Here is a 24,121-nt window from a genome sequence, read left to right on the forward strand (position 1 = left end):
GAGCCACCGCGCCCGCCCTGGGCCACATAATTTAAATGCTTTGGATACAGAGAAGTTTCAACAATTTGAGATTTCAGATTAAAAAATGGGTGGTAGTTATACTTGGACCAAAGAATGTTAAAAGATTGACTAGCTCTCTTTTAAGAATGAGGGGATTATGTAATGAAAATTCCGCAAATATGGAGATAAAAGGTATCTACATAAAGAGAAGGCAGTAGAATGTTTTGAGAGTGATTTACTCTGCCTCACCTTCCTTTTGGTCACTAAAGTTTTTTGTTTTCCTTTTTAATGTTCACATATGGGCTTCACAGGTAAGGTTTCACGAATTTTGGAATGGAGAAAGAGTGTTGCAAAGGAAAGCTTAGTACATTTAAAAGTTAGGACGAACCAGTTATTTGCCTAATAACTAAGTTAAAAGTGGTTTTGGTTTTTAAAAAGCATATGCAAAACGTATTTACTGAGGCTTGCTCTAATTAGAGTTCTAAACAAATCTTGTAGGTTTTTTTTTTTGTCTTTAATCTTCCCCTTTGGCGTGTCAAGCTAAAACTGTGTGTGTGTGTGTGTGTGTGTGTGTGTGTGTGTGTGTGTGTGTGTAGAGAGAGAGCCTGCAAGAGAATTAGCACGCACCTCGTGGATCTTAATAATTTTTTTTTAAAGCCAAATAAAACTTTCTTGAATAAACCAGTACATTTCTGAAGTTAAAAAGAATCCCAAAGGAAACAGGAATGAACATCCTTGGAGCTTGATTTACCAAAAAAAAAAAAAAAAAAAAAAAAATTTTAATTAAAAAAATCCTAATCTCCACATTTTTTGCCAGGCGAGAACCGAAGTTTGGAGGTAGAGGAGCAGGCGAGCGGTTTGCCCGGGCGCAGAGCATGAAGGCCGGGCGGGCGCGGGGAGCGGGCGCCCGCCGCCCGGCGCGGGGGTGAGCGAGAGAGAGAGCGGAGCGCGTGTGGCCGGCGCCGCTCGGCCGGGAGCTCCCGCGCTCGCGCCCCGCGCCCCGCGCCCGCCGCCGCCGCCGCCGCCCCTGTTGCGATGGCGCAGAAACCCCGTTGACAAGGCACTGCTTTTTCATGACGGTGAGTTTCCCTTTGAGTGTATTATAATTTTGTGATAAAAATTTCAAGGAGAAAAAAAAAACACACAACCTCCTTCCTCTGCCTCTTTCCTTCGGGGAGGGGAAAAGCGAGGGAGGGGGGGCTGGAGATCTGTCTCCAGACAGAAAAGAAAGAGGAGCAAATTAAACACCGAGTTGCCAAAACCAGGATATTAGGTTTCAGCCCAGAGAGCTATTGGCTAAGGCTGTGTTTTTTTTTTTTTTGGGGGGGGGTGGGTTTGTGGGTGGGTGATGGTGGTGGTGGGTGGATGTTTAATGGACACGGAGAAAAGGGGAATCGAGTGTTTATGCCTTTCCCAGCGCTGCCGGGGCCCCGGGAAGACCAAGTTCAGTGTCTCGGGCGGGGGCGCAGGCGGGCAGGGGGCGGCGAGGCCGGGCCGGGGGCGCCTCGGCGAGGTGGGGGCCCGGCGCCTTTCTTTTTCCTTTTTTTTTTTTCTCTTTTCCGCGGATGCAAATTTCTGGAGCGGGGAGAGGGAGAGCCCGGGAAGGGGGTGGCGTGGCGGTTGGTGGTGGGGAGGGGAGGGGAGGGAAGCCTTTTAATGACTCATTGATTGAGCCGGTTTAAAATTAGTTGTGTGCGCGAGTGTGAGTGTGTTTTCCGCCCCCCGGAGCCGCCGGGAGCCGGGAAGGAGGGAGCAGGGCTCGGCGAGGGGAAGACGGCGCGGCGGGGCCGCGAGCAGGGGGCAGGGAGGGCCTGGAGTGACGGCGGGCGAGGAAGAAAAATAAGCTTTTCCAATCTCCTCCCCTCTGTTTTCCCCCCCTCGTTTCTTTTCTCTCTCGGAAGCTCTAGGGTGTGAATCACATTTTCTTTCTTCTCGGCAAAATGGACCCCGCGTCTGGGGAGGGGGAGGGGAAAGGGTGGGGAGGGAGGCGGCGGAGACGGGGTTTATTTTTCATCCTGGCGTCGTCCTTCCCGCCGCATCTGCGGGCGGCCGCGGCGAGGAAAGCAGGTCCGGGCTGCGGCGGGGAGAGCTCCGGGCCGGCGAGTCGCCCTGGCCCCGCTCCCGCTCCCGCTCCGAGCCCGCGGCGGCGGCGCGCACCTGCCGCGGGACTGCCCTTTCCCAGCCGCCTCGCTGCCTTCTGAAGCACCGCAGAGGATCCGCGGTCGGATCCGGCCGAGCCCCCAGCCACGCGGAGGATCCGCGGCCGGGTCCGGCGGAGTCCCCACGGCCGGGCGGAGGACTCGCGGCCCAGCCGGGCGTTTCCTACGAGGCCCGTGTTGTCCGCCGCGCCGGCCAGCAGAGCTGTGTGGCTGGGACGGCGCTTTTTTGGCCGAGTGCGCGCGGGCCTGATGCTATTCGCGCCCCCCGAGTCGCCCCGAATGCGGGATCTTGGGTGGGGGGTGCGGTTGGAAGGCGCTAAGATGGCGCTGGGCCTGGCCTGTCGCCAGGGCTGGTGGCGCAGTTGCTCGGCGGGCGCCATCTTTCTCGCGGCGCGGGCGGCGCCCTCCGAGGACATGTCGCTGACCAGGGCGCCGCGAGGCCCGGGGCCAGCGGGAGCCGAGAGCAGGGTGCTGAATTCTGGAGATGGGACTGGGGTCGCGCGGCCTTCTCCTTCCCCACGGCCCCAGACCCAAAAGACGAGGCCGCCGGCTCGGAGCGGGAAGGGCTGGGGTCAGCTTCTTCCTCCTCCCCACTTGTGATGGAAGAAGGGGACTGGGCGTCGAGCCTCGCGGCTGATGGGTTCCCTCCCTGACCCCGCACCCCCACTCCTCCCAGTCAAAATTGGAGGTGAGGCGCTTCTGCCGTTTCTCTCCTGCCATCTGAGAGTGGACGCCTTTGTCTTCTCTGGCCCGGCTTGGGGGCAGGGCATTGAGGCTTTTTCTTCATTCTCCAGTTATTGGAAGTAGAGTCCAACCAGGTTACAAAACTAAAAAGAGTCCAGGACATTGTCTGTCTGCCTTCCCGTAACATGGTTCTCTTGTGGGTACCCTACGCTTCGTTTCTTAGTTTTACTCTAAAACAACAATGAGGAGACTTTTACTAGTCAGATTGAGAAGGTGATGGGTTCCAGTTTTCTGAAACTTCTTGTTGGCTTTCATATTACTTCAAATGGCAGTGAATTAAAAGTTTCTTAGAACGCTGATCTGAAAAGTTAAATATGCTTTAACACACTCTGAAACTCTTCTAAAAAGCAAAACTGCATTATTTTCCTAAAAGCATCCATGTAAGTATCTGTTGGTAGTAAGTATCTGTGTTAGAGATGGGGGAGGGGTTTAACGTTTACATTGTTACTGAAAAGAGGAGGGGGAAGATTTGTAAAGCTCTGATTTCTCTAGAAGCCCGCAGACATGGAAAGTAAGTAGTTAATTTCTAGTATAGAAAAATAACACAGTGGTGCCAGTAGGTGTGTCCTTGTGTTTATAAATATACATAGTGGATGTTTTAGACCATTTAATAAGACCTATCTCATTGAACATCTGTATGCCAGAAACTGTGCTTGATGCTTTGTGTAATTTCTATTATATCAGCCCTGAAATAGTGATTTTATGATCTGTCTACCGGGGAGTGAACTAACGTTCACAGAAGTATAGTAATTGTTCGAGGTCTTGCAGTTTTTAGTAAAGTTGCCATTGGATCACGAAAGCTGTGTTTTTCCCCCTACACCTGTGGTTTCCAAATCTGAGCATCAGAATTAACTTGGGAGATGTTTTTAAATAGAGATTTGTAACATCACCTCTTCCACCATCATTTGCTAGGGCCAGTGGGGTCCTTTAATTATGTGTCAGGCGCTCCAACTTCTTGATGTTCAGTGTTGACATTCTGGCCCACCTTGCACCCGCTATACCCAAAGATCTAGTATTCATTCCAAAACTTTCCAGGTGATTCCAGTGTGATACAGATACACATTTGGACTTTCTTATACTATGCTATGCACTGTTCTGCTGGCTTTTTTGAATTGGAACATGAGAATTGAGGTCCATATAATTTTTTTTTTGAGAAGGAGTCTCGCTCTGTCGCCCAGGCTGGAGTGTAGTGGCGCGATCTCGGCTCACTGCAAGCTCCGCCTCCCGGGTTCACGCCATTCCCCTGCCTCAGCCTCCGGAGTAGCTGGGACTACAGGCGCCCGCCACCACGTACGGCTAATTTTTTGTATTTTTTTTAGTAGAGATGGGGTTTCACCGTGTTAGCCAGGATGGTCTCGATCTCCTGACCTCATGATCCGCCCGTCTCAGCCTCCCAAAGTGCTGGGATTACAGGCTTGGGCCACCGCGCCCGGCCGAGGTCCATATAATTTTGAGTTTCAGCAGTTTTTTGCTCACATTAGTCTCATTTTTATTTTTCCCATTCTAGCTGCCATTTATCAAATAATCGAAATTATTTCCTCAGAGAAAAAGGTTTAGGTATCTTAAGACCTTAAAATCTCAGTACATTTTTAAAAGTATATTGTCTCATTCTGTTGGGAAGTTACACAACATACAGGCTTCTAGGTCTAGCCAGGCCATCTAGTTTAGTCAAGACAGCTGTGTAACAAACAGCATTGAGGCAGGGCACGGTGGCTCATGCCTGTAATCCCAGCACTTCGGGAAGCCGAGGTGGGCGGATTACCTGAGGTCAGGAGTTAGAGACCAGCCTGTCCAACATGGTGAAACCCCATCTCTACCAAAAATACAAAAAAGTTAGCCGGGTGTGGTGGCAGGTGCCTGTAATCACAGCTACTTGGGAGGCTGAGGCAAGAGAATCACTTGAACTGGGGAGGCAGAGGTTGCAGTGACCCAAGACCGTGCCATTGCACTCCCAGTCTGGGAAACAAGAATGAAACAACAATCTCAAAAAAAAAGAATCCAGGATTGATCCAGAAATTAAGAATAGGGTAGAAAAGACCCTGATATAAAGACCTGAAGATAAATCCTTAAAAGATTGTTTCCTGAATTTTGAATTGTGGACATACCTTCTGGTTTTGGGAAGTAGGATGGTCAAGTTATGTGGAACCTAATAGCAGAATATGTATAAAAACACAGGTCAGGGCCAGGCACGGTGGCTCACACCTGTAATCCCATCACTTTGGGAGGCTGAGGTGGGCGGATCACAGGGTCAGGAGTTTGAGGCCAGCCTGACCAACATGGTGAAACCCTCTCTCTACTAAAAATACAAAAATTAGCCTGGCGTGGTGGCACATGTCTGTAATCCCAGCTACTCAGGAGGTTGAGACAGGAGAATGGTTTGAACCTGGGAGGTTGCAGAGAGCTGAGATCGCACCACTGCACTCCAGCCTGGTGACAAAAAATGGGTCAGGAAGAAGCATCTAGAGCAGGTGATGAATAGATGACCTTACTAAAATGAGAAAGAGAACTAAGTCAGTGATGAAATCATTAACTTCTCTGGATTAAGGATCATGTATTTTACTTATTTTGTGCTTTCCCTTGTTGATTCTTCTCAGATCGTTGTGTTTAGTGATTGCTAGGAAGAGTAGTTTAAAACTTAGATTTTTGATGCAGATGTCAGAATTAATACCATCTTTGAATATGTCCACATTGGAAAATTTTTGTAAGGAGCATCTGTTGAATACCTCTGTGCAGTCTGTCCAGTCTAGACCACTAGGTGGGTGGAGTGACTTACAGTTTTTGAAGGGAAGTCACTTCTGGTTTTTCTCGCCTTGTTTTTTATGGTAAATGCCAAAGTAATTATAATCTTTGACTAGACTAAAATCCAGTAAAGCTTGAAATGAGGGGGAAATCTAGGCCGGGCGCGGTGGCTCAAGCCTCTAATCCCAGCACTTTGGGAGGCCGAGATGGGCGGATCACGAGGTCAGGAGATCGAGACCATCCTGGCTAACACGGTGAAACCCCGTCTCTACTAAGAAATCCAAAAAATAGCCGGGCGAGGTGGCAGCGCCTGTAGTCCCAGCTACTCGGGAGGCTGAGGCCGGAGAATGGCGTGAACCCGGGAGGCGGAGCTTGCAGTGAGCTGAGATCCGCCCACTGCACTCCAGCCTGGGCTACAGAGCGAGACTCCGTCTCAAAAAAAAAAAAAAAAAAGAAAAGAAATGAGGGGGAAATCTAAAATAAACCTGCTTAGAGGGAAACAGTAGCTTCTTTAACCTTTATTGGAATTCAAGATCTCTGCACTCACGGAATTTACAGTATAGTGGTGAAGGACAGAAAATAGTTAAAATCACGATAATGACAGATTAAGAAAAAATATAAGTGGCTGGTGGAGCTAAAAGAGTATGTTGGGAATGACCATTTTGTGTAGTAAGGGTCAAGGAAAGTCTCTTTGTAGAGGTGATATTTGAGCTGAGACTTGAAACATGAACTTGTGCTAGCCATGTGAAAAGCTGGGGAGACATTCCAGACATGGGAACAAGTTCAAAGAACTGGAAGGCTGGGTGTTAGAATGGAGAGAAGGCTCCTCTGAGCAAGGGGAGAAATTAAGAATAGGGTAGGCATGAGATGGAGATGGAGAAATTCTATAGGTCTTCTTGTGTTACATCATAGGGGGATTTTTGGATTTTATTCTAATGGCAATGAGGGGTTTTAATTTGGGCAGTGATAATTTTTTTTAAAAATAACTATTTAGAGGAAGAGAGGAAACAGGGAAGTTAGGAGGGTATTGTAGTAGTCAGCCCAAGATCAGTAGTATCTCGGGCAAGTAAAGTGGCAATGAGATACAGCAGAGTAGACAGCAGCTTTCACATATATATTTTGGAGATGGAATCAGAAGGATTTGCTTAATAGGTTGGCTGTGGAGGGAGAGGGAGGAATCAAGAGTGCCTTCAGGTTGCACGCCCCAGCCTTGGGCTGCTGATGGTACCATTTGCTGGTTGGAGAAGACTGGAGGAGGAACAGGTGGGGAGGGGTGGGTAGCAAGAGTTCTGTGTGGAACCTGTTGTATGTTTGAAATACTTGGGAGACATCCAAGTGGAGAGTTAAGTAGGCAATGAATATTTAAGTCGAGCTGAGGGGAGTGATCTAGACTGCACATGAGTTTTGGGAGTCACTAGTGTACAGATGGCATGTCATGGAACTGATTGAGATTGTGGCCTTAAGATCAAGCCGTAGGAGACTAATTTGACTAATAAAACTCTGGTCTCCCACACAGCCAGCTCTGTGGGGGAAAAAAAACCCTAAAACACTAACAATGGCTAAAGCTTGGGCAAAGGAGACTGAGAAGTTTCAGCCATTAAAGTGGGAGAGTGTTTTATTTTCAAGAAAGAGGGAATGGTCACCTCTGTCAAATGCTGCTGAGAAGTTACACAATGAGAATAGAGAAATGTTTATTCGGATTTGACAACATGATGGTGATTGTTTTGACAAGTGGTCCAAGCCACATTGGAATGCTTTGAAGAGAGAGTAGGAAGGGAGGTGAATATCGACAGTTAGGGAAATTTTGCTGCTGTAAAGTGGAGAGAAACAGTTTAGTGGCTTCAGAGGGAGATGGGGTCAAAGAAGAGGGCTTTTTTTTTTTTTTTTTTTTAGACAAGGTGTCAGTCATCCAGGTTGGAGTGCAATGGTGCAAATTATGGCTCACCACAGCCTCAGCCTCCTGGGATCAAGTGATCCTCCTACCTCAGCCTCTTCTGAGTAGCTGGGACCACAGGTGTGCACCACCATAACCCAACTAATGAAAAAAAAATTTTTTTTTTGTAGAGACAGAGTCTCCCTATGTAAAGAAGAGGGCCTTTCTTTTAAACAGTGGGAACTAGATAGGCTAATGAGAATATTTAATAGAGAAGGTGAGACTAATCCAGAAGACTACCAGTGGAGCAGCATTCTTTTTTTTTTTTTTTTTTTTTGGAGACGGAGTTTTACTCTTGTTGCCCAGGCTGGAGTGCAGTGGTGCAATCTTGGCTCACTGCAACCTTCACCTCGGGTTCAAGCAATTCTGCCTCAGCCTCCCAAGTAGCTAGGATTACAGGTATGCACCACCACACCTGGCTAATTTTGTATTTTTAGTAGAGACAGGGTTCCACACAGTGTCTTGGTAGTCTTGGTCTCTTCGCAAGGCCAGCAACTTAAACGAAGAAGGGGTAGTGGATTAGTGGATGATTTCAGGAGAGATGGACACTTCACCTTGAGCAACAGGACAAGGAACTGAGTAACTGGGAAACAAGGTCGTTTCAATGCTGGGCATTGTTGAATCCTCACCATGGCTTGGGGCCATGAATTTAAGGGGAAACCAGTCAGCTGAGCTAGTTGTGTGATTTTTCTCCTAGCAACATTCAGCTGTTATGACTGCAGCAAAGAGCAGGCAGGTGATCAGTTCACCCAAAATTCGTGTTTTGCCCTGCAGGTTTGACGGAGGAGAAGCAGTGCCAGAGGCTTGAGAGTAGTTGCAAGGGGGTGATTTTGATGATGAGCCTTGAAATGTTAGCCAAGTAGGAAAGCAGGAGAAGAATCGGTGTGGAGGCCATGAAAATCATTACTGGCTTAAAGTGAGTTAATGGGTACAGAGTTTCATTTTGGGAAGATGAAAAATTTCTAAAGCTGGATAGGGCTCTTGATTTCACAACAATGTGAATGTATGTATTGCCACTCAACCGAACACTTTTGAATAGTTAAAATTCAGTAATTCTATAGAGAAATAAAGGGTTTTCCCAATCCTGGAAAAAAAAAATGGTTAAAATTGCACTTTGGGAGGCCGAGGCAGGCAAATCACTTGAGGCCAGGAGTTCGAAACCAGCCTGGCCAACATGGCAAAACCTATATCTACTAAAAATACAAAAAAAATAGCCAGGCATGGTGGCACACACCTGTAATCCCAGCTACTCAGGAGGCTGAGGCATGAGAACTGCTTGAACCTGGAAGGCAGACATTGCAGTGAGCTGAGATCTCCCCACTGTACTTCAGCCTGGGTGACAGAGCTAGACTGTCTCAAAAAGAAAAAAAAAAAAAAAAAAAAGAACACTTAAATATTTGTGGCAGATAGAGGTGTTATTTGCATATGGAAGAAAATTGCTTTGGAAATGAAATCTCAGATTACTGAAACTAAAAAGAAAGTATGTCTTCTTATCATGGTACCAAACTTGAGGGTGCATAAGTCACCTATAGACGTAGAGATTCTAGAATAGGACCTGAGAATATTACATTATTTGCTCCCATGTTTACTGTTTTGTTCTAAGCCTTTATCACAGCATTCAAAACAAGTTGAGCACTCAGTAAACATTTGCTGACTCAGTATTTGCAGAACCTAGGTAGAGTAGAATGATGGGAATCAAAAGGAAAGCAGTGTTCTGTAGAGATCGGCAATGCCTCATAGTATTAGAGGGATCTGTGAGAAAAAGAATCAAGACCATTGAATGTGTGGTGGGTTATAGCATTTGACGTTCTGATCTGTGCAAGTGATGAGAAAAAAAATCTGATTACAGAACAGGAGAGGAGAGAAATAAGCATTGAGTTCCGTTTTTTGTTTGTTTTTGAGACAGGGTCTCTCACTCTGTTACCCAGGCTGGAGTGCAGTGGTACAGTCGTAGCTCACTGCAGCCTGAACCTCCTGGACTCAAGGGATCCCCCCACCTCAGCCTCCCAGGTAGCTGGGACTATAGGAACGCAACACCATGCCCAGATAATTAAAGAAAAAAAATTTTTTTTTTTTTTTTGGTAGAGACAGGGGTCTCTCTTTGTTACCCAGGCTGGCCTCAAACTCCTGGGCTCAAGCAGCCTTCCCACCTTGCCCTCCCAAAGTGCTGGGATTACAAGCATGAGCCACAGCATCCTGCCAAGAAAATCATTTTTTACTTAAACAATGTCAAATGAAGTATGTAGCACCCCCCCACCTTCTTTTCCCCATTCTTTCCTCTTTGAATCTGCTGTCATTCCCTTTTTCATGAGTTTTCTTTGCTCCCCAAATAGGCTAAACCATAACCGTAAAGTGAGATTAGAGAAAATAAGAATGGAGTAGATGATGGAATTCAAAATAGCTGTCTACATTCTTCACTGAGAAAGATAGCTTTGAGTTAAAGGTGAGAGGAGCAAATCTGGAATGTATCCACTATGGGGAAAACGGGTGAAACAGCATGATTTACGTAGCATACCAGATGCGTTTCTGCATGGCATGGCTCTTGCTTGATGAATAATGTTCTGTATAGTAGAAGTGGAAAATACAGTGAGTGAAGGAGCTGGCAGAAGGTGGGCTGGGGGAGTTGGGGAAGAGTGAAATGAGTATGGAGAGGTGAGAGAGCTGACTGAAAAGGCATGTGGGGTGTGGACTTTAAAAGGAAAGCCCTAAGGTGGAAATCACTAACATGGTGCCTGGCTGCTAGCAAAGAGAGCCCAGGACTTGGCTGTGCTGGGGGTAGCCTGCCCTTTTGTAGTGCAGTTGAGGAGAGCTCAGGGACTATCAGAATGCTGTGTGGGAAGATGGAAGAAAGAGGACCTAGGAGCAGCAGCTTTGTTCTGGTTTGTTGTTTTCCCTACCTCGTGTGTACTCCCACTCAGGAAAAGATCCTGAGACCTCGCTGTTATCAGATCTTATACCCAGGTTCTCCTTAATCCCGATCAACTTTAACCTATAAAGTTATGATTTACTTACAAATTTATTTGTAATAAAGTTGTGAAACCAAACATGTTCTGTTTTTGTGGGTTCTTTTGCTCTCTATCTTGCAAACACATTAAACACTTAACATTACTTAAAATTAAAGCCCTGAGTCTGAGAATGTGAGAGAATAAGATATGACAGATACTGCCTTTCTAGAAATGGTTTATTTCAGTTGAACCCAAATCCAGGACACTTTGTTTCATTAGGAATTGAACTTTGTGTCCTGGCCTGAAGTGGAAACATTTTCACAAGGAAGAAAATGAGGGGGAAGAGAAATAATATTTGTTAAACCTTCACCTTGTTTGAGACCTTGACAGGTTTTGTTTTTGTTTTTGTTTTTTGAGATGGGAGCTCACTATGTTTGTTGCACAGGCGTGTCTCAAACTCCTGGGCTCAAGCGATCTTCTCACCTCGGCCTCCCAAAGTGCTAGGACTACAGGTATGAGGCACTGCACCTGGCCTCTGATAGGTTTTTAATAAATACAGTCATGCGCCATTTAATGACAGGGATTGGTTCTGCTGAATGCATCGTTAGGTGATTTCATTGTGTACAAACACCATAGAGTGCTGTTACGCAAACCAAGATGGTATAACCTACCACACACCTAGGCCATATGATATAGCCTGTTCCTCCTGTACTGTAAATCTGTACAGCATGTTACTGTACCTGGATACTATAGGTGACTGTATTTGTGTATCTCGACATATCTAAACATAGGGTACAGTGAAAATATGACACAAAAGAAAAAATGGTGTACCTGCATAGGGCAGTTACCATGAATGAAGCTTGGAGGACTGGAAGTTGGTCTGGGTGAGTCAGTGAGTGGTGAATGAATGTGAAGGCCTAGGACATTACTGTACACTACTATGAACTTTATAGACACCATACACTTAGGCTACATTAAGTTTATGAAACATTTTTCTTTTCTTAATAAGAAGCTTTTTCTTACAAACATTTTTGGTTTTTTTCCAAGACAGTATCTTGATCACCCAGGGTTGGAGTCCCATGGCATGATCATAGCTATAGCCTCCATCTCGCAGGCTCAAGCAGCCCTCTCACCTCAGCCTCTGTTGAGTAGCTGGGATTATGTGCGTGCACCACCATACCCAGCTAATTTTTTTTTTTTTTTAATGTAGATATGAGTTCTCGCTATGTTGCCCAAGCTGGTCTCAAAATCCTGGCTTCAAGCAGTCCTCTTGCCTCAGCCTCCCACAGTGTTGGGATTACAGGTATAAGCCACTCCGCTTGGCCTAGATTTAATTTAACCCTGAGACTTTTTAGAAGTGCAAATAAGTATATTTAGAAATTGATGCTGGATGCGGTGGCTCATGCCTGTAATCCCAGCACTTTGGGAGGCCGAAGTGGGTGAATCACTTGAGGTCAGGAGTTTGAGACCAGACTGGCCAACATGAAGAAACCCCATCTCTACTAAAAATATAAAAATTAGCCAGGCGTGGTGGCGGGTGCTTGTGATCCCAGCCATTCTGGAGGCTGAGGCACAAGAATTGCTTTGAATCTGGGAGGCGGAGGTTGTAGTGAGCTGAAATCGCGCCACTGCACTCCAGCCTGGGTGACGAGAGAAACTCTTGTCACAAAAAAAAAGGAGAGAAAGAAATTGGCTGGTTGGTTTATTTCTTTTATTTATTTTTTGAGATGGAATCTCACTCCGTTGCCCAGGCTGGAGTGCAGTGGCACAATCTCAGCTGACTGCAAACTCCACCTCCCAGGTTCAAGTGAGTCTCATGCCTCAGCCTCCCCAGTAGCTAAGATTTATAGGCACATGCCACCATGCCCAGCTATTTTTTTTTTTTTTTTTTTGAGACGGAGTCTCGCTCTGTTGCCTAGGCTGGAGTGCAATGGCGTGAACTCAGCTCACTGCAAGCTCCACCTCCCAGGTTCACGCCATTCTTCTGCCACAGCCTCCCAAGTAGTGGAGACTACAGGCACCTGCCACCATGCCCGGCTAATTTTTTTTTTTTTTTTAAAGTAGAGACAGGGTTTCACTGTGTTACCTAGGATGATCTCGATCTCCTGACCTTGTGATCTGCCCGCCTCGGCCTCCCAAAGTGCTGGGATTACAAGCGTGAGCCACCGCGCCCAGCCGCTAATTTTTGTATTTTTAGTAGAGATGGGGTTTCACTGTGTTGGCCAGGCTGGTTTCCAACTCCTAACCTCAAGTGATCCACCAGCCTGGGCCTCCCAGAGTACTGGGATTACAGGCATGAGCCACCATGGCCGGCCAGGTTGGTTTATTCTTATTTCCCATTAGAATTGTAATTCTCCAGATCTGTGAGAGTTTTAGGACGGAGAAATCTGTGAAAGTCAACCCCTTTTCACTTTGTGTGTGTGTGTGTGTGTGTGTGTGTGTGTGTGTGTGTTTGGCCGTGTACCTGTGACCTTGAACTCCTGGAGTCAAGTGATCCTCCTGCTTCCCCTGCCAAGTAGTTGAGACTACAGGTGTACTCCACCATGCCTGACTCTATTTTATATATTTTATGAGCACTAATATTTTATGTTCTTTTTTCATTTGTATTGTCAAGTTTTAAGGTTAAGCTAGACATATCAATTAAGAACTTACTATAAGTGGCCGGGCATCATGGCTCCCACCTGTAATCCCAGCAGTTTGGGATGCTGAGGCGGACGGATCACTTGAGGCCAGGACTTTGAGACCAGCCTGGCCAACATGGTGAAACCCATCTCTACTAAAAATACAAAAAAAAAAAAAAAAAAAAAAAAATTGCCCGGCGTGATGGCCGGCACCTGTAATTGCAGCTACTCAGGAGGCTGAGGCAGGAGCATTGCTTGAACCTGGGAGGCGGAGGTTGCAATGAGCCAAGATCACGCCATTGCAATCCATCCCGGGCAACAAGAGCAAAACTCCGTCTCAAAAACAAACAAAAAAAAGAAACCATAAGTCATGCAAGAGTCTATTTACTGATCTCCCCACCAACACTCACAAAGAGAATTATGCATGAACTACAGTCAAGGTAACTGAAAAGATCTACATCTGTTGTTAGAAAGTTGTCTAACTTGTTTTCCAAAACTTTTTGCTATTAGATTTTAAAACGTGACAAGACTAGGAGCGGTGGCTCACACCTGTAATCCCAGCACTTTGGGAGGCCGAGGCTGGTGGATCACCTGAGGTCAGGAATTCAAGAGCAGCCTGGCCAACATGGCAAGATCCCATCTCTACTAAAAATATAAAAATTAGCCAGGCATGATGGTGCACGCCCGCAATCCCAGCTACTCAGGAGGCTGAGGCACAAGAATTGCTTGAACCTGGGAGGTGGAGGTTGCAGTGAGCCAACATCATGCCACTGCCTGGGCAACAGAGGGCAAGACTCTGTCTCAAAAAATAAAAATAAAATACATAGAGATATATATATATATATATATAATGTGACCTATTTCACATTGTTTTATTTCTGTCATATATTACCTCAATTCCCAACATATAATTATTATTTAATATATGTTCTATGTCTCAAATTACCTTACTATCAAAAATTACCTTGAGCTTGACTCTCAAGCATATCTTTAGGACATAAGAGGCTGTGAAAGTCACAGAATAAATATTTTCAGAGCATGATGTGGATTTTGTATAATGTATATGCACCTTTAAGATATGTTCCATTCTTTTTAAGATTAACTTTTCAAATTAAATATTTTTTTCTTACATCATATTGCTTTCTAGAATGTTTCTTTTCTAAGAGGAATGTCTTGTTTTGAAAATTATTACCATCACTATCTACTCTGAAATAAAAAGGCAGTGCAGTGATATTTCATCAGCAAATATTTATTAAATGCTAAATTTGTGCAGAGCATTTGGAGGGCACAGGAACACATAATCTAGGCAGGTGGATCATATGTACACACAGAAAACTACACAACAGTGTATGGTAAGTGCCAAATGATTAGTATAAGCAAGAGAAAAGGAGAGAGAACCTTTGACTGAGGTGTTGTGACAGCATCTATTCATTTATCCATTCAGCAAACGTTGAGCACATAATGTGTGCCAGGTGCCATTCTAGGCTCCCAGGATGCTGCAGTGAGCAAAAGATCAAAGCCCTGTTCTCTTGGGAAAGACAGACAATAAACCTAAGCAGACTCTGTAGTATGTTATGGGGTAAACATATAGGAAGATAGGGAGTGCTGGGGTGTGGGAAGATTGTCTGGAAGGTCATGATTGTCTTTGAGCAGAGTCTTGAAAAAGTCTTAAGCCTGAGGATATCTGGAGGAAGGGCATTCCAGGCAGACAGCAGCCACTGCAAAGGGCCTAAGACATGAGTATGCATTTTGAGTTCTGGGTGTGGCAAGGTAGCAAGGGCAAGAATCAAAAGGGATCAGAGAGGTTGAGGAGCAGAGCAGTCGTGTAGGACATTATGGGTGTTCACAGTCTAGCACATAAAAGAATTTTGGTTTTTACATGACAGGAAGTGAAGGTTCATTGGAGAGTTTTGATATCTGTTTTAAAAGGGTCACTTCTGGAATTTGGGTTGAGAATAGATTCTAGAGTATAAAAGAGCAAAAGCAGAGACAGCTGGTGGGAGATGATGATGGCTTGGACCAGAGAGATGGTAGTGGAGGTGGTACGTGATTGGATTCTGGATGTATTTTGAAGGTATAGCCAGTGGGATTTCCGGACAGATGCGATGTGGGTAAAAGAGAATGAGCTGTCAGTCAGGTGCGGTGCTCATGCCTGAATCCCGGCATTTTGGGAGGCCAAGGCGGGTGGATCACCTGAGGTCAGGAGTTTGAGACCAGCCTGACCAACATGGAGAAACCCCATCTCTACTAAAAGTACAAAATTAGCCAGGTGTGGTGGCATGTGCCTGTAATCCCAGCTACTCGGGAGGCTGAGGCAGGGGAATCGCTTGAATCCAGGAGGCAGAGCTTGCGGTGAGCTGAGATCGTGCCATTGCACACCAGCCTGGGCAACAAGAGCGAAACTCCATCTCAAAAAAAAAAAGATGAACTATCAAGGGTTACATGTAAGAAATGGAATTTGAACTGGAGCCTAAAGGAAAAGGAAGATTTTGTTGACCAGGAAAAGATACATAAGCAGAGGAACTTACGTGGAAAAGAACAAAGTTAGGTTGGGATTTTATAAGAGAGGCAGACAGTAAGGAGACTTCTTTGGATGAATTGAGAAGTTTAAAAAGAGAGAGAAAAGGGAAGGCTGGGAAGGGACCTTGTGATCAGCTTGTGAAATGCACTAAATGTAAGGCCAAAGTATTTTAATTTTCTCTTATATGTTAAAAAATCCTAAAGGTTTTCAAGCAAGGAGTGATTTGACTTAAAAAGGAAAAAAAAGTAACAGCTTTGGAACGAGACCGATGTGAGTTCTAGCATCTTGCTGTAGGTACTGCCTTGAGTGAGTAACTTCCCTGAGGGAGTGTGCCTCAGTTTCTTCCTCTGGAGAGAGGACTTACCTTTCAGAGGGAGTTTGAAAGGACTAAGTGAGATCATGCATATGAAGCATTAACATAATGTCAACCCATTTGGGTCTCAGCTATCACTGCTTTTTTTATTATTAAATTGTTACAGGCCCGGTGCAGTGATTCATACCTGTAATCCCAGCACTTTGGGACACCAAAGCAGGTGGATCACCTGAGGAGGTCAAGTGTGAGACCAGCCTGGCCAACATGGTGAAACCCTGTCTCTACAAAAATTGCAAAAATTAGCCGAGCATGGTGGCACGCACCTGTAATCCCAGCTGTTCCAGAGGCTGAGGCAGGAGAATCACTTAAGCCTGGGAGGCAGAGGTTTCAGTGAGCCACGATTGCACTCCAGCCTTGGTGACAAAGTGAGACTCTGTCTCAAAAATAAATAAATAAAATGGTGGACCCAGCTATGGAAAAGAATGATATCATGCCCTTTGCAGAAACATGGATGGAGGCAGAGGTCATTATCCTAAGTGAACTAACTCAGAAACAGAAAATCAAATGCCACACGTTCTCATTTATAAGTAGGGGCTAAACAACAGTACACATGGACATAAAGATGGAAATAATAGACACTAGGGACTTCAAAAGGGGGTAGGGAGGGAGCGGAGTGAGGGTTGACAATTACCTATTGGGTACAGTGTTCACTATTTGGGTAATGGGTACACTAAAAGCCCAGTCGCCACCAGTATGCAATATGCCCATGTAAAAAATATGCACATGTACCCTCTGAATCTAAAATTAAAGTAAATCTAAAAAAGAGTCACATAAACCAGAAAAAGAAAACAAATTTTTTTAATTAGAAAAAAAAAAGGTGGGCCGGGCATGGTGGCTCACACCTGTAATCCCAGTATTTTGGTAGCCCAAAGCAGGCAGATCACTTGAGGCAAGGAGTTTGAGACCAGCTTGGCCAACGTGATGAAACCTTGTCTCTACAAAAAATACAAAATTAGCTGGGGGTAGTGGCAGGCACCTGTAGTCCCAGCTACTCGGGAGACCGAGACAGGAGAATCGCTCAAACCCTGGAGGTGGAGGTTGTAGTCAGTTGAGATCAAGTCACTGCACTCCAGCCTGGGCACTGTCTCTAAATAAATAAATAAAATTAGAAAACAAATTGTGTAGTGTTTGCATATAACCTACACAGATCCTTCCATATACTTTAAATCATCTCTAGATTTGTTTTAATTTTTATTTTTTATTACTGCTCCTTGCAGAGCATAGCTACCCCATAGGCAGCATGCCCACAGTAGCCAGTCATTTCTAGAATACTTACAATATTTAATACAATGTAAATGCTATGTAATCATTGTTAGACTATATCATTTTAAAATGTGTATTATTTTTTGATGTTATATTGTCATTTTTTGTTTTATTTTTCCCAAATATTTTCAATCTGTGGTCGTTTGAATCTGGGGGTGCGGAACCCATGAATATGGAGGGCTTGACTGTATTAACAGTGCCTGGAGAAGGGGAACATCACACACTGGGGCCTGTCGTGGGGTGGGGGGAGGGAGAGGGATAGCATTAGGAGATATACCTAATGTAAATGACGAGTTAATGGATGCAGCACATCAACATGGCACATGTATATATATGTAACCTGTACGTTGTACACATGTACCCTAGAACTTAAAGTATAATTTTAAAAATGATTAAAGAACAATGATAAATAGTAATCATTATTGGTCAAAAAAAAAAAAAAAGTGCCTGGAAATTTTTTACCCAGTAGAAATATATATTAGAGACAAAGTCTCACTATATTGCCCAGGCTGGACTTGTACTCCTGAGCTCAAATGAACCTCCTGCCTTGGCCTCCCAAAGTGCTGGGATTATAGGCAGGAGCCACCATACCTGGCTGAAATATTTTTATATCACATTATATTAGCAAATATCTTGAAATATTACTGTCTTCCAAATGAGGGTAGTTATTAGATTCACCACTAAATCTTTTTTTTTTTTTTTTTTTTTTTTTTTTTTGGGACAGAGTCTCGCTTAGTCGCCCAGGCTGGAGTGCAGTGGCGCGATCTCGGCTCACTGCAAGCTCCGCCTCCCGGGTTCACGCCATTCTCCTGCCTCAGCCTCCCGAGTAGCTGGGACTACAGGCGCCCGCCGCCTCGCCCGGCTAATTTTTTTGCATTTTTAGTAGAGACGGGGTTTCACAGTGTTAGCCAGGATGGTCTCGATCTCCTGACCTTGTGATCCGCCCGCCTCGGCCTCCCAAAGTGCTGGGATTACAGGCGTGAGCCACCGCGCCCGGCCTTTTTTTTTTTTTCTGAGATGGACACTTGCTCTGTCGTCCAGGCTAAAATTCAGTGGTGTGATCTCAGCCTACTGCAACCTCCACCTCCTGGGTTCAAGGGAGTCTCCTGCCTCAGTCTCCTTCTCAGTAGCTGGGACTACAGGCACGCGCCACCATGCCTGGCTAATTTTTTGTATTTTTAGTAGAGATGGGATTTCACCATGTTAGCCAGGATGGTCTCAATCTCTCGACCTTGTGATCCTCGAGCCTTGGCCTCCCAAAGCACTGGGATTGCAGGCATGAGCCACCGCTCCCGGCCCATCACCACCATTCTTGTCCAGAAGTTTTTCATCTTCTCCAACTGAAACTATGTATCTCATGGTCTCTTGATACAAATAATTACAATACAAATTCCAGTTCACATGGCGTTTCTTAGGATTTATTAAAGATTTCAGTAGACAGAAGTTTATGTCTCTTAAAGAGAGTTTAAAAAGATGACATTAAATCAGTATCTTTAAACTGTTTGTAGAAACTCATTGTAAAACCTTGCTTGGAATAATATGCTATAAATATATTTGTCCATATTCTTTCTTAAATATTTATTTATTTATTTATTTGAGACAGAATCTTGCTCTGTCTCCCAAGCTGGAGTGCAGTGGCCCGATCTTGGCTGACTGCAACCTCCGCCCCCCGGGTTCAAGCAATTCTCCTGCCTCAGCTTCCCAAGTAGCTGGAATTACAGGCGTGCACTACCACACTCAGGTAATTTTGGGGTTTTTGTTTTGTTTTTTTTTTTTTAAGACACAGTCTCACTCTGTTGCCCTGGCTGGAGTGCAATGGCACAATCTCGGCTCACTGCAACTTCTGCCTTCCAGCTTCAAGTGATTCTCCTGCCTCAGCCTTCCAAGTAGCTGGGATTACAGGTGCCTGCCACCACGCCCAGCTAATTTTTGTATTTTTAGTAGAGATAGGGTTTCACTATGTTGGCCAGGCTGGTCTCCAACTCCTGACCTTGTGATCTGTCCGCCTCGGCCTCCCAAAGTGATTTTTTTTATTTTTAGTAGAGATGGGGTTTTGCCATGTTGGCCAGGCTGGTCTCCAACTCCTGACCTCAAGTGATCTGCCCACTTCGGCCTCCCAAAGTGCTGGGATTATAAGCCTCAGCCACTGTGCCCGGACTTAAATCATTTTTAAGCTTAAATAAAAGCACACTTGTTTTCTCCTTGTTAGGAAACTGATTTTGTCCACACATTTTTTTCTTTTTTCTTTTCTTTTTTTTTGAGACAGGGTCTCGCTTCATCGCCCAGGCTGGAGTGCAGTGGTGTGATCTCAGCTCACTGCAACCTCCGCCTCCTGGGTTCAAGGGATTCTCGTGTCTCAGCCTCCTGAGTAGCTGGGACTACAAGCGCCCACCAGCACATCTGGCTATGTCCACACATTTTCTGTTTGAGTCTATCTTTATAAAAGGGAATCTTCAGTGTATCTTCCATGGTAACGTTGACTTTGTAAAATGGAATTTTGTTTGTTAACATTATTATTTTCATAGGGCTTATTTTTCTTGGAACATGCCATAAAACCAAAATATTTTGAATGTTACTCATTGACAGAGAGTAAAGAGAGTCAAGAGTTTTCATAATAACTTTAATCAGATTGCTAATGCTGATGCTTAATAAAAGAAATATACAGCCGGGCACAGTGACTAACGCCTGTAATCCCAGTACTTTGGGAGGCCCAGATGGGCAGATCACCTGAGGTCAGGAGTTCAAGACCAGCCTGGCCAACATGGTGAAACCCTGTCTCTACTAAAAATACAAAATTAGCCAGGCATGGTGGTGGGTGCCTGTAATCCCAGCTACTTGGGAGGCTAAAGCAGGGGAATTGCTGAAACCTGGAGGTGGAGGCTGCGGTGAGCCGAGATCGAGCCACTCCACTCCAGCCTGGCCAGCAGAGCAAGACTCTTAAAAGAAAAAAAAAAGAGAGAGAGAGAGAGAGAAATCTACATTTTGTTTATAATTACTGACATTTTGAATTTTTTAAAGCAGTTCCATACATAGGGACCAGAATATATTTAAATGACACCAAGAAATGGTGTCCTACTATTAAGCAGTTTTGACTTTAATAGCTCAATTTTTACCATACTGTATTTTAGTGAATGTTTTGACTGTGGGCTAGGAATGCAAACAGCAGAGTCCCGTCTTTTTTACTATTTATGACTGGCATTGTACAAAAATGTCCATAGTCTGTAAAAGTGGAAAAAATCATATTCGTAGTATTATTGCTTTTATTTCATTTAAAATGTTCTCTAAAATAGGTCAGGCATGGTGGCTCATGCCTTAATCCCAGCACTTTGGGAAGCCAAGGCAGGCAGATTACTTGAGGTCAGGAGTTCGATACCAGCCTGGCCAACATGGTGAAACCCTGTCTCTACTAAACATACAAAAATTATCCAGACGCGGTGGCGCACACCTATAATCCCAGCTACTCAGGAGGCTGAGGTAGGAGAATCTGCTTGAACCTGGGAGGCCAAGATTGCAGCGAGCCAAGATCACGCCACTGCACTCTAGCCTGGGTGACAGAGTGAGACTCCGTCTCAAAACAAAAAATAAAAAAGTATTCCCTAAAATAAATTCCCTTTGCTTTAGGAAAAACATAAATGACTTAGATAAATCTCCATTTTGTTTAATAAAATATATCATCATGCTGGGCATGGTGACTCACACCTGTAATCTCAGCACTTTGGGAGGCCAAGGCAGGAGGATTCCTTGAGGCCAGGAGTTTGAGACCAGCCTGGGCAACATGGTGAGCAATCCCTTCTGTATGAATTTTTTAAAAATTAGTACAGTGGCATGCACCTTTGTTTTCAGCTACTTGGGAGGCTGAGGTAGGAGAATCACTTTGAGCCACGTTCATGCCATTGTAATCCAGCCTGGGCAACAGAGCAAGACCTTATCTCAGAAAAAAAAAACAAAAAACACACACACATATATGCATAAATATTTTTCTGAATAAAACTAGAAATAGATAAGTATCAGAGCAGTTTCTATTTAATATTCAGATAGTTTGTCTTTATTGAGAATATATAAGTAAGACTTACTTTTGGCTCTTTTAGCTTTTAGTTTTTTTTGTTTTTAATAGAGATGAGGTCTCACTTATGTTGTCCAGGCTGGTCTTGAACTCATGCACATAAACAGTCCTCCCTCCTCAGCTCCCAAAGTGCTGAGATTACAGGTGTGAGCCACCATGCCCAGCCCCTCATTTCTCAATCATTTCCTGTGTATGGTTTTCCATAGTTATCAAAATGCCCTCACACTCTCTTAGAAAACACAGTAAAGAAGTATAAAAGCATTTTTGTCACAGCATCTGGTTTTTAACATATTGTAGAGTTGTCTTTTCTTTAAGGTCTAGTGTTAGTATACTCAGTAGACCTTAAACCCATACCTGACTATGCCTTCAACTTAGTAAATGTCTTCAACTTAGATATTTACTTCCGAGTCTTTTGATGAACACAACTATTATTAATATAATAAATTACTGTGCTAAATGTTTGGAGACTTCAAATAACTATTTTATATTTATGTTCAGCACATAAATCCCTTTGTAAGGAGGTTTGTTAAATATTAAGTGGATTATCTTGGAAGGACACACAATCTTTTATTCTGTGGATCTTTAAAACTTGTATTTGCTTACACCTGAGAGAAGTAAATGGTCTGATTTGGAGAAGATGTGGGGATCAGTTGATTCCTCACTTTTTTTACACTGGCTTGATAGATGCCTGGCTGGATGATAAGGGTCCAACATTAGCCAGTGGATCCTGGACCATGGAGGACCAGGCCTGCATCCCAGAGTCTGTGCTGTACCATCGTGAAAAAGTGCTCACATATAGCCTCGGTGCATATTCTTGGAAAGTAAATTAGTAACTGACATTACCCCTAAAAATGTCCTTTGGAAACCAGAATCTTACGAAAGTAATTGCATAGGGTAAACGGTTATTAGGCATATATGTATCAGGCATTGCCCTACCCTCTGCTAACACAGAGATGAAAGGAAACTCATCCAGTTTTCATGGAACTTGTAAGCCAACGGGAAAGCCAGAAAAACCAAGTATACTCATGTGTTGCTTAAGGATGAGGATACGTTCTAAGAAATGCCCTAGCAATTTCATTATCTTGTGAACATCAGAGTACTCTTACACAAACCTAGATGATCTAGCCTACTGCAGACCCAAGCTGTATGGTATAGCCTATTGTTCCCAGGCACAAGACTGTGCAGCATGTTACTATACTGAATACTGTAGGCAACCATAACACAATGGTAAGCATTAGTGTGTCTAATCCTATTCACACACAGAAAAGGTACACTAACAATATTATATATATATACACACATATATATACACATACTATATATACACATATATACACATACATATACACATATATATATATAGTTTGTTTGTTTTTTGTTTTTTTGAGACGGAATTTCGCTCTTGTTGCCCAGGCTGGAGTGCAATGGCACGATCTCTGCTCACTGTAACCTCTGCCTCCTGGGTTCAAACGATTCTCCTGCCTCAGCCTCCCAAGTAGCTGGGATTACAGGCATGTGCCAGGCCTGACTAATTCTGTGTTTTTAGTAGAGACAGGGTTTCTCCACGTTGGTCAGGCTGGTCTCAAACTCCTGACCTCAGATGATCTGCCCATCTCGGCCTCCCAAAGTGCTGAGATTACAGGCGTGAGCCACTGCGCCCAGCCAGTATTATACTCTTATGGGACCATAATCATGTATGTGGTCCACTGTATATGAAAAGTTGTTATGGGGCACATGGCCGTATTGTCATACATGTGTCAGGTGCTGGTAAGATGTCAGATGTCCTCTAGGGGATATGAATAAGTGAATAATGAATTTTGCTTCAGGATTTAAATAAAACTAAAGAAAGGCAGTATCATTTTACTCAAGACCTTCAGGATAAGTAGGCATTGTCAGTTGACTGCTTGGAGGTGGGTAGGAATGTCTTCAAAGTAAAAGGAATATGCAAAGTCAAATAATTGAAAAACTGATAAGTTTTGGGGACATCAGGTGGTCAAGGAAGCAAAGAACTAAGGGTTTCTTACAGGGACAAGTGGGATGGGTAGAGATAGGCTAGCTAGTGCCTATTGTAATGGGCCAGTATATTCAGCTCTCCGATGGCAAAAAACCATACAGCCTAAAAGTTGCCTGCCTTTGGGATGGGAGAATTAAATGCTGTCTCATCAGCACTCTCATAGCACGTTATGGTTGTGTATTCATTTATATTTGGGCTCTGCTTTTTTTAAAAAAATTAGGTCTAACTGTGTAGCCTAGTCTGGTCTTGAACTTCTGGCTTCAAGCGATCCTCCTGCCTTGGCCTCCCAGAGTGCTGGGATTACAGGCGGGAGCCACTATGCCCAGCCTGCGCTGCTTTAATTGGGAACAGAAGATAAGCATAATGAAGATTATCACACAGAGCAGTGTCTGATCAGTGTTGCTGCTGTCAGAATTCTGGGCAGAGAATTATGAAGACAGGCTGAGGTTGTCAGAGACGGATTCACAGAGATCAGATCCAAACTAATTTTGAATAATGGTTGTATTTTCAGTAGACATGGGAGAGGAAGAAGAGCATTTCAGGTAAGGAAATTTGTCACCTGGACAAGGACAGATGCTGGGAAAGTACATCATTGTGTTTGGAGGCTAGGAGAGTGGCAGTGGGCTAGAATAGACGGTAAGGGAGTAGTGGAAAATAACTTTAGCCCTATTGTATGTTGTCAGCTTAAATAAAGTTCTTTGTTTTCCACTTTAGATTGTTCTCCTATAGGAATAACCTGGTCTCCA

At 44.4% G+C, this 24,121-nt stretch overlaps 2 protein-coding genes and 1 pseudogene across 4 annotated transcripts in view; 2 read left to right on the plus strand and 1 right to left on the minus strand.

Annotated features, from left to right (window-relative positions):
• The window catches only part of TBCC (tubulin folding cofactor C), a 227,166-nt gene that overhangs the window by 36,999 nt on the left and 166,046 nt on the right, over nt 1-24,121 (minus strand). The window lies entirely within an intron of this gene.
• BICRAL (BICRA like chromatin remodeling complex associated protein) overlaps nt 601-24,121 on the plus strand; it is an 89,849-nt gene continuing 66,328 nt past the window's right edge. The window contains exon 1 of one of the 2 annotated variants that reach the window (XM_050786908.1): nt 601-1,079. The gene's annotated coding sequence lies outside the window, so the exon portion shown is untranslated. The remainder of the gene's footprint in view (nt 1,080-24,121) is intronic. The other variant, XM_050786910.1, reaches the window with a different exon arrangement.
• On the plus strand, nt 1,329-5,797 carry LOC126952427 (uncharacterized; annotated as a pseudogene). The gene is made up of 2 exons (XR_007724878.1): nt 1,329-2,243; nt 2,287-5,797. The product of XR_007724878.1 is annotated as an uncharacterized LOC126952427 (transcript).

Source organism: Macaca thibetana, chromosome 4, assembly GCF_024542745.1.
Source record: "Macaca thibetana thibetana isolate TM-01 chromosome 4, ASM2454274v1, whole genome shotgun sequence".
Taxonomy (NCBI): domain Eukaryota; kingdom Metazoa; phylum Chordata; class Mammalia; order Primates; family Cercopithecidae; genus Macaca; species Macaca thibetana.